This window comes from Schistocerca serialis, chromosome 4, assembly GCF_023864345.2.
Source record: "Schistocerca serialis cubense isolate TAMUIC-IGC-003099 chromosome 4, iqSchSeri2.2, whole genome shotgun sequence".
NCBI classification, from domain to species: domain Eukaryota; kingdom Metazoa; phylum Arthropoda; class Insecta; order Orthoptera; family Acrididae; genus Schistocerca; species Schistocerca serialis.
The window spans coordinates 755,151,629-755,176,764 of NC_064641.1; the positions used below are offsets into that span (position 1 = coordinate 755,151,629).

Sequence of the window (25,136 nt, forward strand, 5' to 3'; positions counted from 1 at the left end):
TTGCGAATGGTCCTCGCCGATACCCCAGGAGCAACAGTGTCCCTAATTTGCTGGGAAGTGGCGGTGCGGTCCCCTACGGCACTGCGTAGGATCCTACGGTCTTGGCGTGCATCCGTGCGTCGCTGCGGTCCGGTCCCAGGTCGACGGGCACGTGCACCTTCCGCCGACCACTGGCGACAACATCGATGTACTGTGGAGACCTCACGCTCCACGTGTTGAGCAATTCGGCGGTACGTCCACCCGGCCTCCCACATGCCCACTATACGCCCTCGCTCAAAGTCCGTCAACTGCACATACGGTTCACGTCCACGCTGTCGCGGCATGCTACCAGTGTTAAAGACTGCGATGGAGCTCCGTATGCCACGGCAAACTGGCTGATACTGACGGCGGCGGTGCACAAATACTGCGCAGCTAGCGCCATTCGACGGCCAACACCGCGGTTCCTGGTGTGTCCGCTGTGCCGTGCGTGTGATCATTGCTTGTACAGCCCTCTCGCAGTGTCCAGAGCAAGTATGGTGGGTCTGACACACCGGTGTCAATGTGTTCTTTTTTCCATTTCCAGGAGTGTATTTAAGAGAAAGAGCTTCACGAATTGAGCAAATCATTACAGCGATGGTCCAACTTTGGCCCTTATGCAAGCAGTTATTAGGCTTGTCATCGATTGATAGAGTTGTTGGATATCACTGATCATCAGGGCTCATTTCGAAGCGGGATTCATCACTGAAAACAATTCTACTCCAGTCAATAAGATTCCAGGCTGAATATGTGTCTGGAGACACTCCGGACAGTGGTGGGATACCAGCCTGACTGTCGCCCGACGTACAGCCCGACAACAGGAGTGATGGTCTGAGGTGGCATTTCATTTCATAGTACAACCGCACTGATTTTCATCTGCGGCACCTTTACAGCGCAGCGATACGTCGACGATATCATACGCCCCGTTTTGTTGCCCTTCGTGGCAAGCCATCCTGGGCTTACATTTCAGCAAGATATTGCCCGCCCGCACGCGGAGAGTTTCTACTGCTTGTCTTCGTGTTCGTCAGACTCTAACTTGGCCAACAATATCGTTGGACCTCCCCCCAGTTGAGAACGTTTGGAGAATTATGGGCTGGGCACTGTAACCATCTCGAAATTTTGAGGTCTAAAGCGCCAAAAGGACATACTTTGGCACGCAATCGTCCAGGAGGACATACAACAACTCCATCAATCAATATCAAACCGAATAACTGCTTCCAATGCGTTACCGACTTGCTCAGTTTGTGAGGCTCTTTCTCTTGAATAAATCATCCAATTTTGCTCAAATTGTGATAATTTGTCTGTACATTTACATCACATACACCGATTTCCGTTCAATTCAAATAACTCTTTCGTGGTGCATAGGTTTTTTTAAGTTTAGATAGGGACTTCGTAAAGTAAATTACATAATATGTCATCCCACGCTATGACACACTACACAATAAGAGTGGCACGTTGTCAAAAGAGAACTATTTTCCGGGTATCCTGCAAAGACAGGTCTACTGCGATACTGATAACAGATGCATTACAGTGTGAGAGTGAAATGACACAGCAACTGGAAATGTATTATAAAAGACCTGATGTGGGAGACACTACTATTTTTGGGGACAAAACTTTACACTGCAGTCACTCACCGTGAAATTCTGGCAATGTATGGACCAAATGCAATGTCGCGTCACACCAAGGCTTCACAGATGTGGGTGATGCAGATCAGAAAGGAATTCCATCGACCTCGACTTCAGAGGACAGTGTTCATACAATCGAGGAAGCACATCTGGGAGAAAAGAGATTTCAGGATGTGGACGTTCACACAGCTGTTCTTGAATAGCTCCGTAATGGAGAGGTTTTCAATCCTTGAGGAATTGAACGACTGGTAGAACCACTCCGACCGTCCTTTAGAGACTTTGGGACTGTTGCAAACTGTCATGTATAGCTCACACAGGATACAGTGGCGGATGCGCAGTGACCAGTTTTCGTCCAATGCGTTGGGCGAGTTCATTCGTTCGTTAGGTAGGGGAGGCCTACAGTGTTTGAAATCTTTACGACGGCCGGCGATGACAGAATTGGGGCGCACACCCTGCAATCTTTCTCAAATGATTTTGCAGAAACTATTAGGTAAAAAAAATAATTTTTGCTTTACTTATAGCTTTAAACGTCAGGTTCATGATGACATACCCATAATTTTGTTAATGGCCATAGCTACTGTGATATTTACGTGAAAGTAGGACACGGCGCGAAATTAGAAAAAGTTTGCAATGAAAAATATAGGTCGCTATGATTTTGCGTTTGGTGCATATAACACAACATGTTGCAGCGTATGAAATTTAGCTAACATATTCAGTTTTTCGTTAGAATTGGGTGGGTGTATCTGTCACCAATCTCGAGAAATTTGATCTGATGTAGCACACTCATATGCGACCGCGCCGCGCCAGCGACAAAGCCAGAGTGAAATATCCAAAAGATTCCTTATATTTCATAAACGGTTTGAGATATCGAAATGAGATTTTGGCAAATGATAGCATGCAAAGAGGAGAGTATTTTGCTATATGGTTATCAAGCAAAACTTCATTATCTACCCTGTTATTCCACTAACTACAATGCAATTTTTAAGGGCCACTGCTAGCTGGTTAAACGAGAAATGCTATGGGTTTTGGATCAACATTAGATGTTCATTTTGTACTGAGAATACGCTTTTTCATAAGCCACTGACCTTACTTTTCCTCAGTTCCTCATTTAACAAATTTAATAAACCACTTATTCGGAATTCTTTTGCAATTGCATCTGCACAATATGTTAGTGAGGTGAGACTGTGGAATTTCGCTGTTTTTTGGCAAAATAAACAGATTTTACCATGACAAACAGAGAAATGTGTATGTTTTACTCAAAATTCGCCACTCATGACGCTTCTCTGAAAGTTGCAAATGATTAACAAGCTAGGCGAAAATAAATCGCGAAATTCTTTTTATACACTAGATCTTTGTGAATGGCCCTCATGCAAGGGTGGGTGCGGAGGGCCCCCACTTAATATTTACAGAAAATGTGAGAGTAGGCTTCAGTTTAGAGCGGTACTTCTCCTCCAGCACTCAGCATTTCCCCTACATCTACATCTACATCTACATCCATACTCCGCAAGCCACCTGACGGTGTGTGGCGGAGGGTACCCTGAGTACCTCTATCGGTTCTCCCTTCTATTCCACCCCCCAGGGGGTCCACAACTCTTTCGTGGATACGTGCATGGCGAGCACGGGGCCCCGAGCCATTGCCGCCTTCTTTCTCTCCCGGGCTGCATTTCCTTTCCTTTCCCTTCCCCTCCTTTCCCCTCCATACCCCTTTCCCCTCGCCCTCTCCTCTCTCTCTATTGGTGTCCTTGCTTATGTTGGCCCCCGCTATCCTCCTGGTTCTGTTGGTTTTACACTCCGGCTTTTTTTGCGTAATCATCTCCTCCTTTTGGCGTTCCTTGGTCCCCCTCTGGGGTTTGACCTCCATTCCAAAATTTCTCTTCCGTAGTGCGAGCCATTTGGGGAAGAGCACCTTACCTAGTGTCTCCGACGTGTGCCCTCATAGTACATTCCACCTTTTCTTTTACGTCGTTGTCTGATGCTAGGGTGCATAGCCAGCACGGTAGCCAGCCCGTGTGGTGGGGTCGCTATGTACCCTTTTGGTTGAGCCCCCTGAACACACAGGGATCACACTTCTGATACCTGAGCTGTGACCTCCTCATGCATGCCTTGGAGTGGTTGCTCGTCATCCTGGAGCATCGGAACTCCCGGCAATCGCCGCCGTGCCAGACGGCCCTTGCTGTGGCTGGGTGGCGCCCGTGAGGAGAGCCCCTGATCGGAGTGGGTGGTATCAGGGCGGACGCTATGCAGATGAAACGCATACGGGTCCAAAACTCTGGCCGCTCTTCTGCGGCCGTCTCTCTGCGTGGTACTGATTCCTCAAGTTCTGCTTCTCTTGCCCCTTCGGCCTTCCCTTCCGTGGCTACCCCCTGGGAGGAGGGTCAGGCGCGTCGTCTAGGGGCAAAACCTTTCCCCCGTTATCTAGTTTGCACCAGGACTGATGGAGATACTTTCACCAGTGTCAAACCTTCATTCTTTGTGGAACACATTGAAGACAAGTTCGGCGAAGTGGACTCCCTGAGCAAGATGCGGTCGGATTCGTTACTGATAAAAACTGCTTCAGCTGCCCAATCTGCGGCCCTTCGTGCCTGTACCCATCTTGGCACAATTCCCGTGTCCATTACCCCTCACCAGTCTCTAAATATGGTACAAGGTGTGATTTTTCACAGAGACCTCATCCTTCAAACTGATGAGGAACTTCGGGACAATCTCGGACGGCGGGGTGTTCACTTTGTTCGGCGTGTTCAGAAGGGTCCTAAAGATAATCGTATTGATACTGGTGCCTTTATCCTGGCCTTTGAAGGGGATACCCTTCCTGAGAAAGTTAAGATTATGGTCTATCGCTGTGATGTGAAGCCGTACATCCCACCTCCTATGCGGTGTTTTAAGTGCTTGCGTTTTGGCCACATGTCTTCTCGCTGTACCCAGGACCCTCTCTGTGGTGACTGTGGACGTCCACTCCATGAGGGGAGTCCCTGTGTTCCCCCTCCTGTATGTGTAAATTGTCATGGCAGTCATTCTCCTCGTTCAGCAGATTGCCCAGTCTATAAGAAAGAAAAAAAGATACAGGAGTATAAGTCTCTTGATCGTTTAAGCTACACAGAGGCCCGTAAGAAATACGCACGATTGCACCCTGTGTCCATGACATCTAGTTACGCCTTGGTTACATCTTCATCCCTTCCTCCCCCTTCCTTACCCCCATCCCGGACCCCTCTCCTTCCCCCCTCCCCTGCGGCTCCCACACCTTCTCCTCTGGGCGCTGCTCCCCCTCCCCAGCCGGAGAAGTGTCCCACTCCTTCGGCGTCTGCCGGTCAAGGGCGCCTCTCCCGGGATGCCCCTTCCCGGCACCTTCCAGGTCAAAGGTCTGCTGCAGCGCGGCGACCGCGAGAGCCGCGGTCTATCGGCCCCCCGGTCGCCCGGTCTCTTTCTGTTCCTGATCTTGCTGCAGCTGGCTCCATTATGCCACACAGCCCTCCTCGATCTCAGCCTGAAAAGAAGAAGAAACATAAGTCCCGGGACAAAGAGCCTCTGGTGTCACCAGAGGTCCCTTCCCCGGCTTCACAACCGGATTCTGACCTGACGTTTATGGATGTCGCCCCCTCCTTGTCGGTGACGGGTGGGGACCCGGCGGTATGACTGGATTTAGCGTGTTCAGCCCTCATTTAAACCATCGTTCTGTGGTTCTCCAGTGGAATTGTAATGGCTACTATCGTCACCTTCCGGAATTGAAATCCCTTCTTTCGTCCTACTCAGCAGCTTGTGTGGTTCTCCAGGAATCTCATTTTACTGATGCTCACTCACCGACTCTCCGTGGGTTCCGTGTTTTCTGTCGAAATCGGGTCGGACCCTTGCGGGCTTCTGGTGGCGTTTGTACGTTGGTCCGTACAGACATTGCTAGCACGTGGATTCCTCTCCACACTACATTGGAAGCGGTTGCTGTTAGGGTCCACTTAGACTCTGCAGTCACAGTATGCAATCTTTATCTCCCTCCTGACAGGACTCTTACACCTGCTGCCTTAACCACCCTTCTTCAGCAACTTCCTCCTCCCTTCCTCCTCCTTGGGGATTTTAATGCTCATCATCCTTTGTGGGGCAGTGCCTTTCCATCTAGACGAGGTCTTCTTATAGACCAATTTATTGCAGACCACGACCTATGCCTTCTTAATGATGGCTCCCCTACTCATTTCAGTGCTGGTCATGGTACCTTTTCTGCCATTGATCTTTCTCTTTCTTCTCCCTCTCTCCTCCCTTCATTACACTGGTCGCCACACGACGACCTTTGTGATAGTGACCATTTCCCGTTGATTATCACGCTCCCTTCCCGCTCCCCGATGGACAGGTTACCTCGTTGGTCTTTCCACCGCGCCGATTGGCCTCTATATACTGCACAGGTCGAGTTTTCTCCCTCTTTGTTGGGTTTTATTGATGACGTCCTACGTGACGTGTCTGCTGCGATTGTTCGCGCTGCTAACCTTGCTGTCCCGCGCTCATCTGGACAATTTCGTCGTCGGCAAGTCCCGTGGTGGAGTACGGCCATTGCCATTGCCATCCGTGATCGCCGTCGAGCTTTGCAACACTTTAAGAGGCACCCATCTGTAGCCAGCCTTTCTACCTTTAAGCGCCTTCGCGCTAAAGCCCGTTATTTAATTAAACAGAGCAAACGGATATGTTGGGAACGATTCGTTTCTTCCCTTGGTTCCACTGTCCCTCTGTCACGGGTATGGGCTACACTTCGCTCTCTCCAAGGTTGCCATCGGCAGTCCACCCTCCCAGGCCTTCACCTCCCGGATGGCATTTGTACGGACCCATTAGTTCTCGCAGAACATCTTGCGACCCATTTTGCAGTGACATCAGCGTCGGCCTCCTATCCAGCTGCTTTCCTTCATCAAAAACAGCAGGCTGAAGCTGTCACCTTATGTTTCACCACTTGTGAGTCAGAATCTTACAACGAACCTTTCACTGAATGGGAATTTCTTTCTGCTCTATCTTCTTCTCATGATACGGCCCCTGGCCCAGATTCCATTCATAACCAGCTGCTTCAACATCTCAGTGCTCCACAACGGCACCATCTTCTTCGGGTGTTTAATCGTATCTGGCTCCAGGGTGACTTCCCTTCTCAGTGGAGGGATAGCATTGTGGTTCCTGTCCTTAAGCCTGGTCAGAACCCCCTATCTGTTGACAGCTATCGGCCAATTAGTTTGACCAATGTTGGTTGTAAGTTACTTGAACGGCTGGTAGCCCGTCGGCTCACTTGGGTCCTCGAATCTCGGGATCTATTGTCCCCTTACCAGTGTGGCTTTCGAGAGGGACGATCTCCAATCGATCATTTGCTTCGCTTGGAATCCGCAGTTCGGCATGCTTTTTCCCAGCGCCGCCATTTGGTTGCAGTGTTTTTTGACCTTCGCAAGGCCTATGACACGGCCTGGCGCCATCACATCTTACTAACCCTTCATCAGTGGGGTCTTCGGGGCCCACTCCCGATTTTTATCCGCCAGTTCCTGATCCATCGGTCATTCAGAGTTCGAGTTGGTACTGCTTTTAGTTCTCCACGGACCCAGGAGACGGGCATCCCACAGGGTTCTGTCTTGAGTGTCCTTCTTTTCCTCATTGCTATCGATGGACTTGTGGCCTCTGTCGGTCCCTTGGTCACCCCTGCCCTGTATGTGGATGATTTCTGCATTTGGGTTAGTTCCTCCTCGATGCCATCTGCAGAACGGCAGCTCCAGGTGGCTATACGGCGTGCCTCTGCATGGACCCTCTCACACGGGTTTCAATTCTCTCCTTTAAAATCGCGGGTGGTCCACTTCTGTCGCCGTACTACGGTCCACCCTGATCCAGAGCTCTATCTCGCTGCACAAAGATTGCCTGTGGTTCCACAGTTTCGTTTCCTAGGTCTTCTTTTCGACAACAAGCTCACTTGGCTGCCCCATATCAGACTCCTGAAGGTAGGATGTTTCCGAAAACTCAATGTCCTTCGCTTCCTTGCCCACTCCTCTTGGGGTGCGGACCGTTCCCTCCTCCTCCGTCTTTATCGTGCTCTAGTTCTGTCACGTTTGGACTATGGTTGTCAAGTTTATGGTTCAGCTGCTCCTTCCACGCTGCACGTGCTGGATCCGGTCCACCATCGTGGTATCCGTTTGGCCACCGGTGCATTCCCTACGAGCCCTGTTGATAGTCTCCTGGTTGAAGCTGGGATCCCCCCCCTTTCTGTTCGGCGGTCCCAGCTTCTGGTGTCTTATGCCCTTACTATCCGTTCTTCTCCCGCTCATCCTTCCTATTCTATCCTATTCCCAGACCATGGACGTCGCCCGCCTGACTCCCGCCCTCGGGCGGGTTTACCGGTTGGGCTGCGCCTTGCGTCTCTTACCCATGATTTTCGGCTTCCTTCTTTGTCGTGTCTTCCTCGCTCCCTCCCCTCCACCCCTCCTTGGTTAGTTCCTCGGCCTCGAATTCGGATGGATCTCCGCCGCGGTCCGAAAGATTCCATCCCCCCGGTGGTGTTCCGTTCCTTTTTCCGCCAAATTTTATGGGAGTTTCGGGATGCTGTTGTTTTTTACACTGATGGCTCTAAATCTGCTGATCATGTTGGGTATGCCTTCACGTCCTTTGTTGGAACGGAAAATCATCTACTGCCACCCTCATGTGGGGTGTTTACTGCGGAATTGATGGCAATTTCCCGGGCCCTTACCTTTATTAAACAATCCCAACACAACCGCGTTTTGTTATGTACGGACTCGTTGAGTGGCCTTGTTGCTATTGACCGGTGTTTTTCGCGCCATCCCTTGGTCTCTGCCATCCATGACCATCTCGCTGATCTTCACCGTGCTGCTTGTTCCATTGATTTCCTATGGGTCCCGGGCCATGTGGGTATCCCGGGTAATGAGCTCGCTGATCGTTTGGCTGGGGGAGCAGTTACTTACCCCCCGTTTTCTGTAACCCCTCCTGCAGCGGATTTACGGCTTCACATCAAATCCCACTTTGCACAGTCATGGGCCAATTCTTGGGAGGCTACTCCACTGTCTAATAAACTTCGTGCCATTAAGGTGAATCCAGGCCCATGGCGTTCTTCCTTTAGCCTCTCCCGCAAGGACTCGACCACACTGTGTCGTCTCCGCATTGGCCATACCAGGCTGACCCATGGTTTCCTTTTGCGTGATGAGCCACCCCCGCTATGTGGTTGTGGAGCCTTCCAGTCAGTGGCCCACATTTTGGTTGAATGCCCCCTTCTTTTGGCTCTGCGTGCTAAGTACAGACTCCCCCACACTTTACCTTTGATGTTGGCTGACGATTCCCGGATGGTCTCTCTGGTTCTAGGTTTCCTCCGGGAGAGTGGTTTTTATTCTCAGTTTTAAAGTTTTTAATCTCCCTCTGGTGTTGGGGCGGGGAGGTGAGTGTTCGGGTGTCTCCCACTGTAGGCAGTGTTCAGAGATTCCCAATTCACCTCCCTGACCGGAATCCTCTTTTCTTTCCCTTTTACTCTGTTTTTACCCCTTCTTTTTAAGGCTTGGTTAGTTTTTCTATTCCCATCCGTACTTTCTGCATTATAGCAGTTGTACCTTTTAAGTCACAGGTGGTCTTGCCTATGCTGCTTCAGCATAGTGTTGGGTCCGTTCTCTTGCCAACTTCCTTCATTTGTTTTTACTAATGACAACGTGACTGCCCTTTTACGTTTCCCCTTTTCTGTTTTATTTTTCTGACTATACTGAGATGTCCCGTTAGCAGAATGGAGTCTATTTGAAACAAGGGACTGATGACCTTGCTGTTTGGTCCCTTTAACCTCAAACAACCAACCAACCAACCTTCTATTCCAATCTCGTATTGTTCGTGGAAAGAAGGATTGTCGGTATGCTTCTGTGTGGACTCTAATCTCTCTGATTTTATCCTCATGGTCTCTTCGCGAGATATACGTAGGAGGGAGCAATATACTGCTTGACTCTTCGTTCAAGGTATGTTCTCGAAACTTTAACAAAAGCCCGTACCGAGCTACTGAGCGTCTCTCCTGCAGAGTCTTCCACTGGAGTTTATCTACCATCTCCGTAACGCTTTCGCGATTACTAAATGATCCTGTAACGAAGCGCGCTGCTCTCTGTTGGATCTTCTCTCTGTCTTCTATCAACCCTATCTGGTACAGATCCCACACTGCTGAGCAGTATTCAAGCAGTGGGCGAACAATGGTTCTGTAACCTACTTCCTTTGTTTTCGGATTGCGTTTCCTTAGGATTCTTCCTATGAATCTCAGTTTGGCATCTGCTTTACCGACGATCAACTTTATATGATCATTCCATTTTAAATCACTCCTAATGCGTACTCCCAGATAATTTATGGAATTAACTGCTTCCAGTTGCTGACCTGCTATTTTGTAGCTCAATGATAAGGGATCTATCTTTCTATGTATTCGCAGCACATTACACTTGTCTACTTACATTGAGATTCAATTGCCATTCCCTGCACCATGCGTCAATTCGCTGCAGATCCTCCTGCATTTCAGTACAATTTTCCATTGTTACAACCTCTCGATACACCACAGCATCATCTGCAAAAAGCCTCAGTGAACTTCCGATGTCATCCACAAGGTCATTTATGTATATTGCGAATAGCAACGGTGCTATGACACTCCCCTGCGGCACACCTGAAATCACTCTTACTTCGGAAGACTTCTCTCCATTGAGAATGACATGCTGCGTTCTGTTATCTAGGAACTCTTCAATCCAATCACACAATTGTTCTGATAGTCCATATGCTCTTACTTTGTTCATTAAACGACTGTGGGGAACTGTATCGAACGCCTTGCGGAAGTCAAGAAACACGGCATCTACCTGTGAACCCGTGTCTATGGCCCTCTGAGTCTCGTGGACGAATAGTACGAGCTGGGTTTCACACGACCGTCTTTTTCGAAACCCATGCTGATTCCTACAGAGTAGATTTCTAGTCTCGAGAAAAGTCATTATACTCGAACATAATGCGTGTTCCAAAATTCTACAACTGATCGACGTTAGAGATATAGGTCTATAGTTCTGCACATCTGTTCGACGTCCCTTCTTGAAAACGGGGATGACCTGTCCCCTTTTCCAATCCTTTGGAACGCTACGCTCTTCTAGAGACCTACGGTACACCGCTGCAAGAAGGGGGGCAAGTTCCTTCGCGTACTCTGTGCAAAATCGAACTAGTGTCCCATCAGGTCCAGCGGCCTTTCCTCTTTTGAGCGATTTTAATTGTTTCTCTATCCCTCTGTCGTCTATTTCGATATCTACCATTTTGTCATCTGTACGACAATCTAGAGAAGGAACTACAGTGCAGTCTTCCTCTGTGAAACAGCTTCGGAAAAACACATTTAGTATTTCGGCCTTTAGTCTGTCATCCTCTGTTTCAGTACCATTTTGGTCACAGAGTGTCTGAACATTTTGTTTTGATCCACCTACCGCTTTGACATAAGACCAAAATTTCTTAGGATTTTCTGCCAAGTCAGTACATAGAACTTTACTATCGAATTCATTGAACGCCTCTCGCATAGTCCTCCTCACACTACATTTCGCTTCGCGTAATTTTTGTTTGTCTGCAAGGCTTTGGCTATGTTTATGTTTGCTGTGAAGTTCCCTTTGCTTCCGCAGCAGTTTTCTAACTCGTTTGTTGTGCCACGGTGGCTCTTTTCCATCTATTACGATCTTGCTTGGCACATACTCATCTAACGCATATTTTACGATGGTTTTGAACTTTGCCTGCTTGTAATCCCCACCACTACTGTTCTCCCCACACCTGCCCCGAGGTCTGCACATCTACCAGCCACGGTATTCTGTGTGCATTATATTCGTGTCACTTCGAGGTATTAGTGCAGCGTTCAATATAAGTGACTTGGTCTGCCATACTAAAGTGTAACTTACTTTTAGAAGTTTCCTCGAATAAATGACCCGCCAGAAGAAATTAAGCTCTCTGAGGCTGTTCACAGATTACGCACTTATATGTCATGAGGTCATGTTGTTAGAAATGGATTAGGAAATGCAGAGAAGGAAGAGAAGCAGGACTAGGTGCAAAGACTGATAGTTCACACTGTGTAGATAGATCCAAACCAACGAACTTAAATAAAAAAATCAATATGGTTTGTAGTTTGTCTCATAGGTAAGAATAATTTTTTCTCGTCTTTTGAAACTGATTTTTAGGGTTCCGTGCTTCAATCTGTAAAAACGGAACCCTTAAAGAACCTCTTTGTGGTCCATCTCTCCGACTGTCTGACTGCTGAGAATCATTTTTCTGAAGAGCCGGTAGACATACTAATTTCAAATTTATGTCACATATTAAGGTCTATGCCTCTCTTGGCAGTGTAAAAATTGTAAGCTTCTAGGTCAACTCAGTCAAACGATACGACTATTTTTGCCACATAATTTGTTACTCAGAAACACTTGTCGAAACCTATATGGCGCTTCCCGTTGAACTAGAAACATGAAAGTTGGCAAGAAGCTAGGTTTCAAAGTGAAAGTAAAGGAAAAAAACCAGAAAATTGATAATTTGTAATTATATAACACGAAAAACTATTTTTTAAATTTTAATTGTCAGTCAGTCTGTTAATACCACATTTTCTCTTGAACAGATTGGCGTATCAAATTCATATTTCTCTCACGTACTAAGGTCTAAGGTCCCTTATCGATATAAAAATTTTAAGCTTCTAAGTCAATGCAACCAAAAGATACGGCCATTTAAGCCACATATTTTGATACTCGCAGACCTATTCTTCAAAACCTATAGGGTTCTTCCCGTTGAAGGGAAAAATGAAATTCGGCAAGAAGCAAGATTTGACAGTACAGGTGAAAGAAAAATCCGAAAATTGTTAATTTCTAATTATACAACACGAACAAATACACTTTTTGTTATTTTCTTATCTGTCTGGCCTTCTGTGCGTCAGTCAGGACCCCTTTTTCTCGTCAACAGTGCTGCTTATAAAATTCAAATTTGTGTCACCTATGTCAGCCTATGGCTCCTTGGCGGTGTAAAAAGTTTAAGATTCTACATCGATGCAATCAAGAGATTCGGCCGTTTGTCTCAAGCTCACTCATTAGAACCTATAGGGTACTTCCCATTGACAATCATGAAATATGGGAAGAACCACGGTTTCAAGTAAAAGTAAAGTAAAAAAATCAGAAAATTGCTAAAATGTAATTATATCACATAAAAATGTCTTTTTGCCTTTAGATCATACATTGCATTCATCATCCATCAGGAGCATACTAGAAGTACATTATTGCATGAAAACATAAAATGTACGTTGTACTCATGTTTTAGTAAGTAAATAAAAAATTTTATATGAAATATGCTATATCTACGTATATATTGAATTCCCCTGTTCTTCTTTTTCTATGTCCGGGTTAGTCTGGGTAAATACTGTAGAGATTTTGATAGTCTTGGAACCTCCAGAGCCAATATCTTGCCAGTAACTATGCCGAAAACAGGCAAAAATCCTTGAGATTCTCGATTCCCAGCAAGGATGATCTATATATAGGATTTTCTGTATGTCCATCTTTTTAGAGATGGTTGCTGGACTCGGCTGTTCGATACAGGATGTAAAATTAAACACCTTTAAGCCGTCTAGTTTACAAAGTTATTTTATTTGGCTATCAGCTTCAGCGTTTTACCACACCGTCTTCCTACCAGTTTCGGCGTTTTACTACGGCGTCTTCCTACCTGTAGGTTCCTACACGTCGGTCAGGGGCCTGAAACTGGTAGCATTAAGCTTCTTCAGCGGTCGACAAAGAAACTTGTAAACCATGGATCTTATTCCAGGGCGCCTCGCACGCACGTGGAGTAGCATTAGTGGCCGTCACGTCCTGCCCCTATAGAGATATAGTACAGTTATAATCAGTCAGTTTAAAACCGAATCGCAGACTCAAACAGAAAGGGTAATTACGAGTCCGATGACCACAGTTACGGGTCGATCTCGTGCATGCGGAGTGAGCCAATAAACTGAAAATGCGAATTTTCCCCGTTAAATCAGCTTTACTAGGGACTATAGATCCTCCGATGTGTTGCAAAGATATAGGATCATCGGACGATAAGGCCAGAACAAATCTGTGATAACTGCTTAGCACGTTATTTAAAAAAATCTCAAGGCGGCGTGGACTAGTAAAAGAAAAGAAAAGCTGTTTGATTGAAGTTTGTTTCGTGACCACGCTGTCGCGGAAGAATACGTTTCATAATAGGTGCCCTCCAGTTGGCAACGCAATGTAACGGCCAGTTTAACAGCTTGAAAGACACTTCCGCCCACCGCAGAGAAGCAGGGTGAGAGATCAGCGCAGCCGCTTCTGTAAGTTTGACGCCTTGGCGGTGCGGACTATTTTTTAACAGCGGAGGCACTCAGCCTAGGTACTAGAACTAGCGGAGACACTCTCTATAGCCCGCTCTTGCTCAAGTCTCGCCCGTTTGAAGTTGGTAGTTCATAAGACTGAAGCAAAAGTCTGCCACCATCTTAGCTTACGGCATGTTCTGGCCTCTATCACATTGAAGTCAAAAGTGCGGGGCTTAAATCACGGTAGCATTTCAATCGCGTAGTGAAAAGATGTCCTCAATTACCGCAGGTTCAGTGACCACGCGCGCCTGCAATTTGCAGTGTGAGCCGACTGCAAACAGAACTCTCACACAATTTTGTCAAGCTTGCCGCACATGCTGCCTTCGCAACGAGTCTCGACTACTCTCGTGGCCAACCAACGTGTCCCCTCTTTTTCAAAGACTGCTTTTACGGGCCTCGTGTCCAGTTAGTTCTCGAGGGGCTGTAACAAATTTCTTCTTTATCACTGGTACAGTTTGAGCCGTGCATGGCTCGGCGTTCCACCATTTGGTATTTTACACCCTGTTTTAACGTACTTTCATCTCACAACGTTGATTTAAATTACTGGCGTTACTGAGTTGCTGTTTTGCCTGCCCGTCATCGGCGCTAGTAGCGCGTATCGATGTATCCGCTCTGATAGGATGTTTGGTCGACTGCTATGACTTCCCGGTTGTCATCTGTCGTGGAGTCAGTCGGAACATGCGAGGAGGAGAGTTCATGGCGGCAGTTCGGATCGTGAGTTGGGCCCTGCCAGCCAGTTGCAACGCGTCTGGAGCGCAGCCCGGACCAGCCAGTCGCCGGCTTGCAGCAGCAGTGAGACCTGCGTGGGCATCGCCCGCCCGACCGTTGCCGCCACGCATCACTTAAGCCGGGCATGACTTTTGGTGGATTGTTGGTCGGTCGGTTGGTCCGAGGACATATCCGTGCGGTGTTGTCGACTGGGCCCGTTGGCGGTTTGTGCGCAGTGTTGGAGTGTGTCTGGAGCTGTCCAATCGGTACGAGCGTCGTCTCTCGCCGACCTAGAATGTGAAAATTCAGTGGTTTTGAGCATTACGTCGTTGGTTCCGGCGTTGCTGTTGTGGAGATTTCCTGTGAGCAACAACGAGTGAAGTGTTCGAGATAGCCACGGTCAGGTGGAATTGATTTAATTATCCATAGTTAAGTGCACCAGCGGAATTTTCTGCCTTTTGGCCGTTAGTGTTCTTGTTACCTGTCCTGGCCAGTGTCTTTTCCACACCTGTTGTTGCTGTAGTTTTGACAGCTCAGTTCACATACGCGTTTGTTTGGGGATAGTGATAGTTGTAATTTTTTTTTTTTTGGGGGGGGGGGGGGTGGCGGCCTTGAATTCTCGTGTACTCCGTCGTGGCAACCAAGCGGTTGGTCGGTCGTTCCGTGACTGTCCCTTGGTTGGGTTCGCACGAAAGTGTAGTTGGACTCACCACCTGTCTCGCCTAAGTGAACGAGGGCAGACCGATCCACTGGAGACTCCTGAGTGCCGTTCTCTTAATTATCCTTCTGGAAGTGTTAAGGTTGTTGTAATTTAATTGTATTTTATATTTTTAATTTGGCAAGGTTAGTTGTGAGCCTTCGGCTCTGGAAACATGTTCTCAGAGTTTAAAGTCCAAACATTATCGCCTTCTGCTCTTGAAAGGTTATTGTAATTTTCTCTGAAAGATTTTACAAGTTATTGTGGGCCTTCCGCCGTTGGTGTTGCAAAAAGGAAATTTTTAAACTTAATGTATTGTTTTACCGATTGTTGCAATATATATTTCCTTAATTTGCAGAATTTAACTTTGCGGCCTTCAGCCATCTTATTGCGTTTATCTGTTTCTGTGCACCTTGTGGGCCATCAGCCCTGTTAGCATCCTCCTTCTGCATCTGCTTTCGGTAATCATCATAGTGTATTCCGAATTTTGAAGATTTAGTCCAGCGGCCTTCAGCCGCTCCACAAGCCGATCTCATATATGTATACGATTTGTCTTATTCGTAAATTTGTCATGTCTTTTCAAAACTGAACTTATTCTAAAGCATCTGTTTGGAGGCCTCCAGCCGCGAAGCACTCTCTTTCAAAAGTGTATTTGTGAAATAAATGATAATAAATTACAATTGTGAAATGAATCCGACCGCAACTCCCTTGGCCCTTCCCAAAATCCTAATTACCTGTTAGCCCTGCGTGATTCAGCGGGCGTTTCACTCTTACTTGCATAAATTTCTTTACCCTCGGAGAGGGGAACCACTGATGATCCGGAATTGTGTATTGGTGGTTTTCACGCGATGTAAAGGCTGCCTCACATTTCTTTTGTTTTATTGAGTCTGTATACAGAAATTAATTGGATTTCTGTCTGCCTGTTACTTGTCTGAGACCTTCCAGCCCGGGCTGAAACACCTGGTGTAGGTTCCGGTTCCAATGCTGCCACGATCAAGGAATCAGGAAGATCTTTACAGGAAAGCAAACATTTGTGTGGAGATAGTAAGAAGAAGTAGTGGTTAGAGTAGTAGGTACGATTATCGCCTCCATCAATATGTCATCAGCGGGGTGTCAACATTTCTTTTAGCATCAACTTTTATTTGATCGTACTGAGTAAATCGTACCTGCCCTTCTACGCCAACATTTCTTTTAGCCTCGATTTTTATTTGATCGTAATGAGAAAATCGTACCTCCCCTTCTGTTATTAACCACCATACAAGCGGTGGCGAGTACTTACGAATATACAGCCAGCGATACAGACTTAAATAGAAATATTTTTTCAGATATCGCGTTCCATGGCAGCGCTTTTACTCTAATATTTAAATTCATAAGTACAGGATTGCGATTTAGCACTCACTTTTAGACGGTCGAATCAGAAGTATGGACGTGAATACAGGCGCATCCATTCTTCATCCTTATGTCGGCTTGAACTCGAGAATAATCGTCTCCGCTTTTTTCCTCTGCTCTACGCAACATATAATTCTGTAAAAAGTGTTCACATCCTTCTGCGTTTAGCGTTTTCTTATGTAGAGTAAGGGGACCACACCCTAAGCACGAAAAGCACCCCCATGCTATAACACCACCTCCTCCGTATTTCACTGTTGACACTATGCGTGATGCCACGTAACGCCAAACCCAAACCCTACCATCGGATTACCACAGTGTACAGCGTGATTCATGACTCCAAATCACTCGTTCCCAGTCATCCACTGTCAAATGGCGTCGCGCTTTACACCATTTCGAGCATCGCTTAGGAATGAGTACAGAACTCTGGGCTTATGTGGAGATGTTCGCCCATTGTACCCCATTCTTTTTCTCCAAGCACAGTCATTGTGCTATCGAGACCGCTAGTAGCTCTTTGGAACCCGCGAGGGAATCCTTCGGCTGATTTCACGCGACTTTTTGCAACCACCTTCCGCAACGCTCGGCGGTATTTCCCCATCAGTACACGTGGTCTGCCCGTTCTTTGTTTAGCTGTGGCTGTACCACTTCGCAGTCACATCGCCAACAGTCAAATAGGGTCGCTTTAGAAGGTTTGAAATGTCCACGATGGATTTGTTATTCAGATGACATCAAACGACTATTGCACGTTCGAAGAAACTGAATTCTCCCGACTTACCGTTTCTGCTCTTACTGCTTCTCTACTGACAACACCATACTCCACGCCTCGTTTTATACCGGCGGCACCACCTGTCGTTACATTTAGTGATCAATTTCGTATTACATAGAGTGCCCTTGATATTTCTAATCAGTTGTGTATTCCTTTCACATATACGGGGTGTTCAAAAAGTCTCTCTGCAGTGCCGTATTATTGTTAGCCGCGCATGCCGTATGCCGCAGTGAATATACTAAAATGAAACTCAGGGAAATAAAAGTTATAATGTTGAAAGTGTCCCTCCTGTTATTGAATACACAATTCAGTTCGTCTAATCAGGTTTCCAAACACAAGCTGTAACATTTCTTCTGTATCAGAAGCAGTGAAAGTGGATATTGCAGTTTTCACTTCATGGATGGACTTTGGACGGTTTTTATAGACAGTTGCTTTCGCTGCACCCCAGAAGAAAAAGTCAGGTGGTGTTAGGTCCGGCGATCGTGGAGGCCAAAGTCCCTGTGAAATTATGCGATCACCAAAAACATCAGCAAGCAGTGACATTGAAACGCAAGCTGTGTGCGAGGGTTGCACCATCTTGTTGAAAATAACCTTTCAATGTTTCACTTAACACAAGTTCTCCTATGAATGGATACAGAATATCACTGCAGTATCGTTGTGCGTTTATTGTTCTTTGAAAAATATGGAACCCACAATCCGACGTCTAGAAATTGCAATCCAAACTCCTATTTTCACAGAATGAAATGGTTCCTCATGAATACACAATGGATTTGCAGTACTCCACATACGAGAATTTTACGAATTCATGTACCCGGATAAATGAAACCACGCCTCACAATGAAAAACGTTTGATTAAGAAATCCTATTTTGCTGAACGGAAGTTTTGAACCATTGCCAATAATGCAGTCTCTTGCCATGGTCAGTATTTTTCAGTTCTTGCACGACTGTCACTTTGTATGGGAAAAGTTCTATTTTTTTTCCTTACAGCTGTGTGGGTCGTCCCGACACTAACATCGATTTCCTGGGCGAGTTTTCTTACTGACTTGTTCGGACTCGTGGACATTTTATCGGAAATATCGAGTAGTTTATCCTCAGACGAAAAGCTAGGACGACCACTTCTCGGTGCATCTGTCACTGAACCTGTTCTTCGAAATTTGTTAATCAAATCACGCACAGTATAGCGATGTGGGAGTGTTGTCTCCGGGAAAACTGAATTAAATGTTTGACAACTGAAACTGTGTACTTACCGCCAGTTTCGAACACTTGTTCGACTAAAAACACGCGTTCGTCAATGGTTAGCATTTTAACAGTGACAAAAACGAAACAACGAACAAAGGAACTTAACTTAAACGTCACACGTAACGACACACACCAACGATACTACTGATGCTGTCTGAGATAAACGAAACAGTGGAATGTTGGGAGAGACCACTTAAAGAGAAGTAACCCAGGTACGCGAACAATCAGCCATGCGGCACGCGCGGCTATCAATCATACGGCACTGCGGAGAGACTGCTTGAACACCCTGTACCTCGCTAAAACGCAATGAAGATAAAATTAGAGAGATTCAAGCTCACACGAAAGCTTACCCACACTTTCTTCCCCGCGGACCGTTCGGGCGTGGAACAGGAGTGGGGATAGTGACAATGGTACACTTTGTACACTCCCTCACACACTAGGTGGTGTGAGAAGTGTGTATGTAGATGTAGACATTGGCACAGACAGATCGTTGCGTATAATGAGTTATCTCGAACAAAACGACTTCCTCCATGTCAAACAACATAGATTTCGAAAACACAGATCACGTGAAATCCAATGCTCATTTTTCTAACATGACTTCCTGAAAGCCATGGATCAAGGCAATCACATTGCTACAGCATCCTCGATTTCCGAAAAGCATTTGATTCAGTCCCTCGCCTATGCTTCTTATCAAAAGAACGAAACATGTCTGGACTGAGGATTTCTTGGTAGGAAGGAGGCAGCATGTTATCTTGGATGGAGAGGCATCGATAGATGTAGAGGTAACTCTGGGTGTACCCCAGGGAAGTGTTGGGTCCCTTACTCTTCATTTTGTGTATTAACGATCTTGCGGACAAAATTAATAGTAACATCACACTGTCCGCAGATGATGCACTTATCTACAGTGAAGAACAGTCTGACCAAAGCTCTGCAAATATTCAGTCATATTTCAAAGTGGTGCAGTGATTAGCAGCTTGCTTTAATTTTTTTTAATGTAATATTTTGCACGTTACAAAACGAAAAAAAACTAATATCCTATGAGTATAGTATCAAAATGGCTCTGAGCACTATGGGACTCAACTGCTCAGGTCATTAGTCCCCTAGAACTTAGAACTAGTTAAACCTAACTAACCTAAGGACATCACAAACATCCATGCCCGAGGCAGGATTCGAACCTGCGACCGTAGCGGTCTTGCGGTTCCAGACTGGAGCGCCTTTAACCGCACGGCCACTTCGGCCGGCAGTATAGTATCAGTGGATCACAGTTGGGATTTGTAAACTCATACAAATACATGGGTGCAACGCTTAGTAGGGATGTGAAGTGAAATGATCACGTAGGCTCAGTAGTGGGTAAAGTAGGTAGCAGTCTACAGCTTATTGGTAAAATGCCATGGAAAGGTAATCAGTCTACAGAGGAGATTGCTTAAAAAACTCTCGTGCGTAGAACATTGCTCAAATGTGTGGGACCCGCATCAGATAGGAGGGGATACACAGAGAAGGGCAGTACGAATGGTGAAGGAAAGAAGGAAGATCGGGTTTAACGTCCCGTCGATATCGACGTCGTTAGGGACGGAGAATAACCTCGATTGGTGTCAAGGATGGGGAAGGAAATCGGCCGATCCCGGTATATGCCTGGAGCGATTTAAGGAAATCACGGAAAACCTATATCTGGATGACCGGACGTAGTTTTGAATCGTCGTCCCACCGAATAAGACTCCTGCGTGATAACCACTGAGCCGCCTCGATCAGTAGACCAATGGTCACAAGATTTTTGACCCGCAGGAGAGTGTCACTGAGGTACTGAAAAAATTGAACTGGCAGACTTTTGAAGATAGACGGAAATTATGCCGATAAAATCTGCTGACAAAGTTTCAAGAACCGGCTTTAAATGATGACTCTAGGAATATAGTAAAACCCCTTACATATCGCTCCCATAGGGTTCGTGATGACTAGATTAATTACAGCACAGGCAGAGGAACTTAATCATTTTTCACTCGCTCCATGCGTGGATGGGACGGGAAAAATCCCTAATAACTGGTACAGGGGGACGTACCCTCTGCCATGCACTTCACAATAATTCAGAGTATAAGAGGTCTGTTCAAAAAATTCCGGAACATTCGTAGCTTCGAGCCAACGGTGCGTTGGAGCGGTTGCGGTTGACATTCCTGCGCACTCCTGTGTTGAATTCAAATGGCTCTGAGCACTATGGGACTTAACTTCTGAGGTCATCAGTCCCCTAGGACTTAGAACTACTGAACCTAACTAACCTAAAGACATCACACACATCCATGCCCGAGGCAGGATTCGAACCTGCGACCGTAGCGGTCGCGCGGTTCCAGACTGTAGCGCCTAGAACCGTTGGGCGACTTCGGGCGGCTGAATGTATAACAGCCGGCTGTTTCATTGTTGTATGTCTGTTAGTTATTGTTCAGTGCTGTATTGAGTAGAACGTTGTGTGGCACAATTTGCCATGTTCGAGATGGCAGAGTTAGAGGAGCAACGCGTCTGAATTAAATTTTGCGTGAAACTCAAGAAAACCTTTACAGAGAGACACCAAATGACGCAGGAAGCCTACGGTGGTGAGTGCTTAAGCCGTTCACGCGGAATGGCCGCACGGAAGTTAAAGATAACCTTCGTTTAGGCCCCCTTCGACGTCTACCAACGACGCTCATGCCAGGAACGTGTGTGTCAATCGAAGACTGACTGTCCGAAACATTACAGAAGAACATTTCAGTTGGATTATGTTATGAAATCCTGACACAGCACCTTGGAAAGCTTCGTGTTGCCGTCAAGTTCGTCCCACGGCTCATGAGTCCAGAAAGACCTCCTCGGAATCTGTGTAGAGCTTTTGGATCGCACAAATGAGGACGAGATGTTTCTTAAGAGAATCATAACTGGCGATAAGGTCTACGGTTATGATGTTGAGACCAAGATCCATCATCAGGTCAGGTCAAAGGTCAAAACTATGCTGACCCTTTTTTCTTTGACTTCGAAGAATTAGTTCATCATGAATTCGTGCCACAGGGTCAAACTGTTAATCGATGGTTCTATTGGGACGTATTGCGACGCCTGAGAGGAAATGTAAGAAATGTGGCGAGACAATTCATGACTCTTGCATCATGATAACGCACCCGCATATTCATCCCTGTTGGTGCGTGAATGTTGCACAAACAACGAAATCATTCTGCTGCCTTATCTTCCGTACTCTCCAGACTGGGGACTGCAGACTTTTTTTACTTGCAAAGTTGAAAATCCCCTTGACAGGACGAAGATTGGCAGTGATAAACGAGATAAATGAAAATTCACAAACGGCGCTTCCCGCGATCCAGCAAGAGGCCTACCAAGACTGCTTCCGGAAGTGGAAATAGCGTTGAGAACAATGTATCAATCGTGGAGAACAGTATGACTCTTGTTTGTTTAAATATAATTCTGATTCTTAATTTCCATTTGTCCCTTCAAGTTTGACATCTTTCACTAGTTATTGCCAGTGATGTGTGTGTCACTATATTCATATGCCATAATCATAGGTCGATAATTATCATGTCATTCACCCAGGATCGAAGTTCCTATCCATTCTTCACTCAATGTAAATGTCATTTCATTTAAATTAAATGCAATCATTATGATCTGATTGCAAAAGTAGTCTCCAACTTGCGTTTATCTATTTTGGCTGTGATTAATGTTCGAAGCAAGCCCACTCTACAGACGGGCCCACTCTTCAAATGCTTTTTGTAGAGCCATCTAAGTTTCTGCTGCCAAGAGTGTGTCCCTTATATGGGAATAATTTGTCTTGTCCAAGAAGAGTACACCTGGGAATGTTTTTCTGTTTCTTTTCTTCAAACAGTCACCCAATTTCCTTGTATCTGAGGGAGAATTCTCTACAACATTCCACAGTTCGCCGTGAACTAAATATGCCTTCACGGCAATTTCCATATTGAATAACTTTCTCATCCAATCGACTTTTCAAACACTGGGGATCAAGAGGAGGCTGTACTACACACTGAACAAATAAAATACACAGCAGTCTGCACATGTGAGTGATCAACTGATGAAATCAGTCAGCACACATGTTACTTACAGAGTGAATTTCATCGCACAAAATCAATTTTTAACATTAATAAAATGTTGCTTTTATACCAAAAACGTTGCCTGCACAGAAAAAAAAAGTTTTGTAGACGGAATTTTTTGAACAGACCTCGTAGACATTGACCGACCATGTGTGCATTGTGAAAATAATGTCCATTCTGCCCAGACTTTAAACTCTGCGCAGACGATCCGTTGTCAGGCGTTTGGCTCAGCAAGGTACACGGGTCTGCAGCAATTGAGGTGCAGCAACTGCGTGTGTTTACACGCAGGGTCAGCGACCGGCGCCGCGCAGCTGAAGGCTGCGGCACGGACGTGGTTGCCGAACCGGTTTTCTCCCGCAGCGACCGTTGCTTCCGCGGCGCCACATTCACCTGTCCCGTCCATGGTGGCCTTGCCTCTCATTTGGTATACCTGTGGGATCTCCGGGATAACCACGTAACCGTTCTACTTCTACTACTGACTTAGTACGAGCACTTTCTTGTCTCAGTCGATTATTTTTGGCAACTGAGTCTACTTACCTCAGAAAAACATTATAACCCCAAGTATTGCTTATATGCCTGGTTTTCAGACTGTACCAGCTGGGGTACGACAGGACACTGTACCAGGACCTCTCTTATTTCTTATTTATAGAGGGTGGTCCATTGATAGTGACCGGGCCAAATATATCACGAAATAAGCATCAAACGAAAAAACTACGAAGAACGAAACTCGTCTAGCTTGAAGGGGGAAACCAGATGGTGCTATGGTTGGCCTGCTAGATGGCACTGCCATAGGTCAAACGGATATCAACTGCGTTTCTTTAAATAGGAACCCCCATTTTTTATTAAATATTCGTGTAGTACGTAATGAAATATGAATGTCTTAATTGGACAACTTTTTTCGCTTTGTGATAGATGGCGCTGTAATAGTCACAAACGTATAAGTACGTGGTATCACGTGACATTCCGCCAGTGCGGACGGTATTTGCTTCGTGATACATTACCCGATTTAAAATGGACCGTTTACCAATTGCGGAAAAGGTCGATACCGTGTTGATGTATGGCTGTTGTGATCAAAATGCCCAACGGTCGTGTGTTATGTATGCTGCTCGGTATCCTGGACGACATCATCCAAGTATCCGGACCGTTCGCCGGATAGTTACGTTATTTAAGGAAACAGGAAGTGTTTAGCCACATGTGAAACGTCATCCGCCGACTTGCAACAAATGATGATGCCCAAGTAGGTGTTTTAGCTGCTGTCGTGGCTAACTCGCACATCAGTAGCAGACAAACTGCCTGAGAATCGGGAATCTCAAAAACGTCGGTGTTGAGAATGCTACATCAAAAACATCGATTGCACCCTACCATATTTCTATGCACCAGGAATTGCATGGCAACGACTCTGAACGTCGTGTACAGTTCTGCCACTGGGCACAAGAGACATTACGGGACGATGAAATTTTTTGCACGCATTCTACTTAGCGATGAAGCGTCATTCACCAACAGCGGTAACGTAAACCGGCATAATATGCACTATTGGGCAACGGAAAATCCACGATGGCTGCGACAAGTGGAACATCAGCGACCTTGGCGAGTTACTGCATGGTGCGGCATTATGGGAGGAAGGATAATTGGCCCCCATTTTATCGATGGCAATCTGAATGGTGCAGTGTATGCTGATTTCCTGCGTAATGTTGTACCGATGTTACTACAAGATGTTTCACTGCATGACAGAACGCCGATGTACTTCCAACATGATGGATGTCCGGCACATAGCTCGCGTGTGGTTGAAGCGGTATTGAATAGCATATTTCATGACAGCTGGATTGGTCGTCGAAGCACCCGCACGTTCACCCAGTATGACGTCCCCGGATTTCTTTCTGTGGGGAACGTTGGATATTTGCTATCGTGATCCACCGACAACGCCTGACAACATGCGCATTGTCAATGCATGTGCGAACATTACGGAAGGCGAACTACTCGCTGTTGAGAGGAATGTCGTTACACGTATTGTCAAATGCATTGAGGTTGACGGACATCATTTTGAGCATTAATTGCATTAATGTGGTATTTACAGGTAATCACGCTGTAACAGCAAGCGTTCGCAGAAATAAGTTCATAAAGGTACATGTATCACATTGGAACAACCAAAATAAAATATTCAACCGTACCTACGTTCTGTATTTTAATTTAAAAAACCTACTTGTTACCAACTGTTCGTCTAAAATTGTGAGCCATATTTGTGACTGTTACAGCGCCATCTATCACAAAGCGAAAAAAGTAGTCCAACTAAAACATTCATATTTCTTTA

The 25,136-nt window shown here is 46.1% G+C and overlaps 1 protein-coding gene across 1 annotated transcript in view; it reads left to right on the forward strand.

The window, feature by feature from the left end:
• LOC126473297 (retinol dehydrogenase 14) overlaps positions 1 to 25,136 on the forward strand; it is a 115,304-nt gene that overhangs the window by 47,321 nt on the left and 42,847 nt on the right. The gene's annotated exons all lie outside the window — the stretch shown is intronic.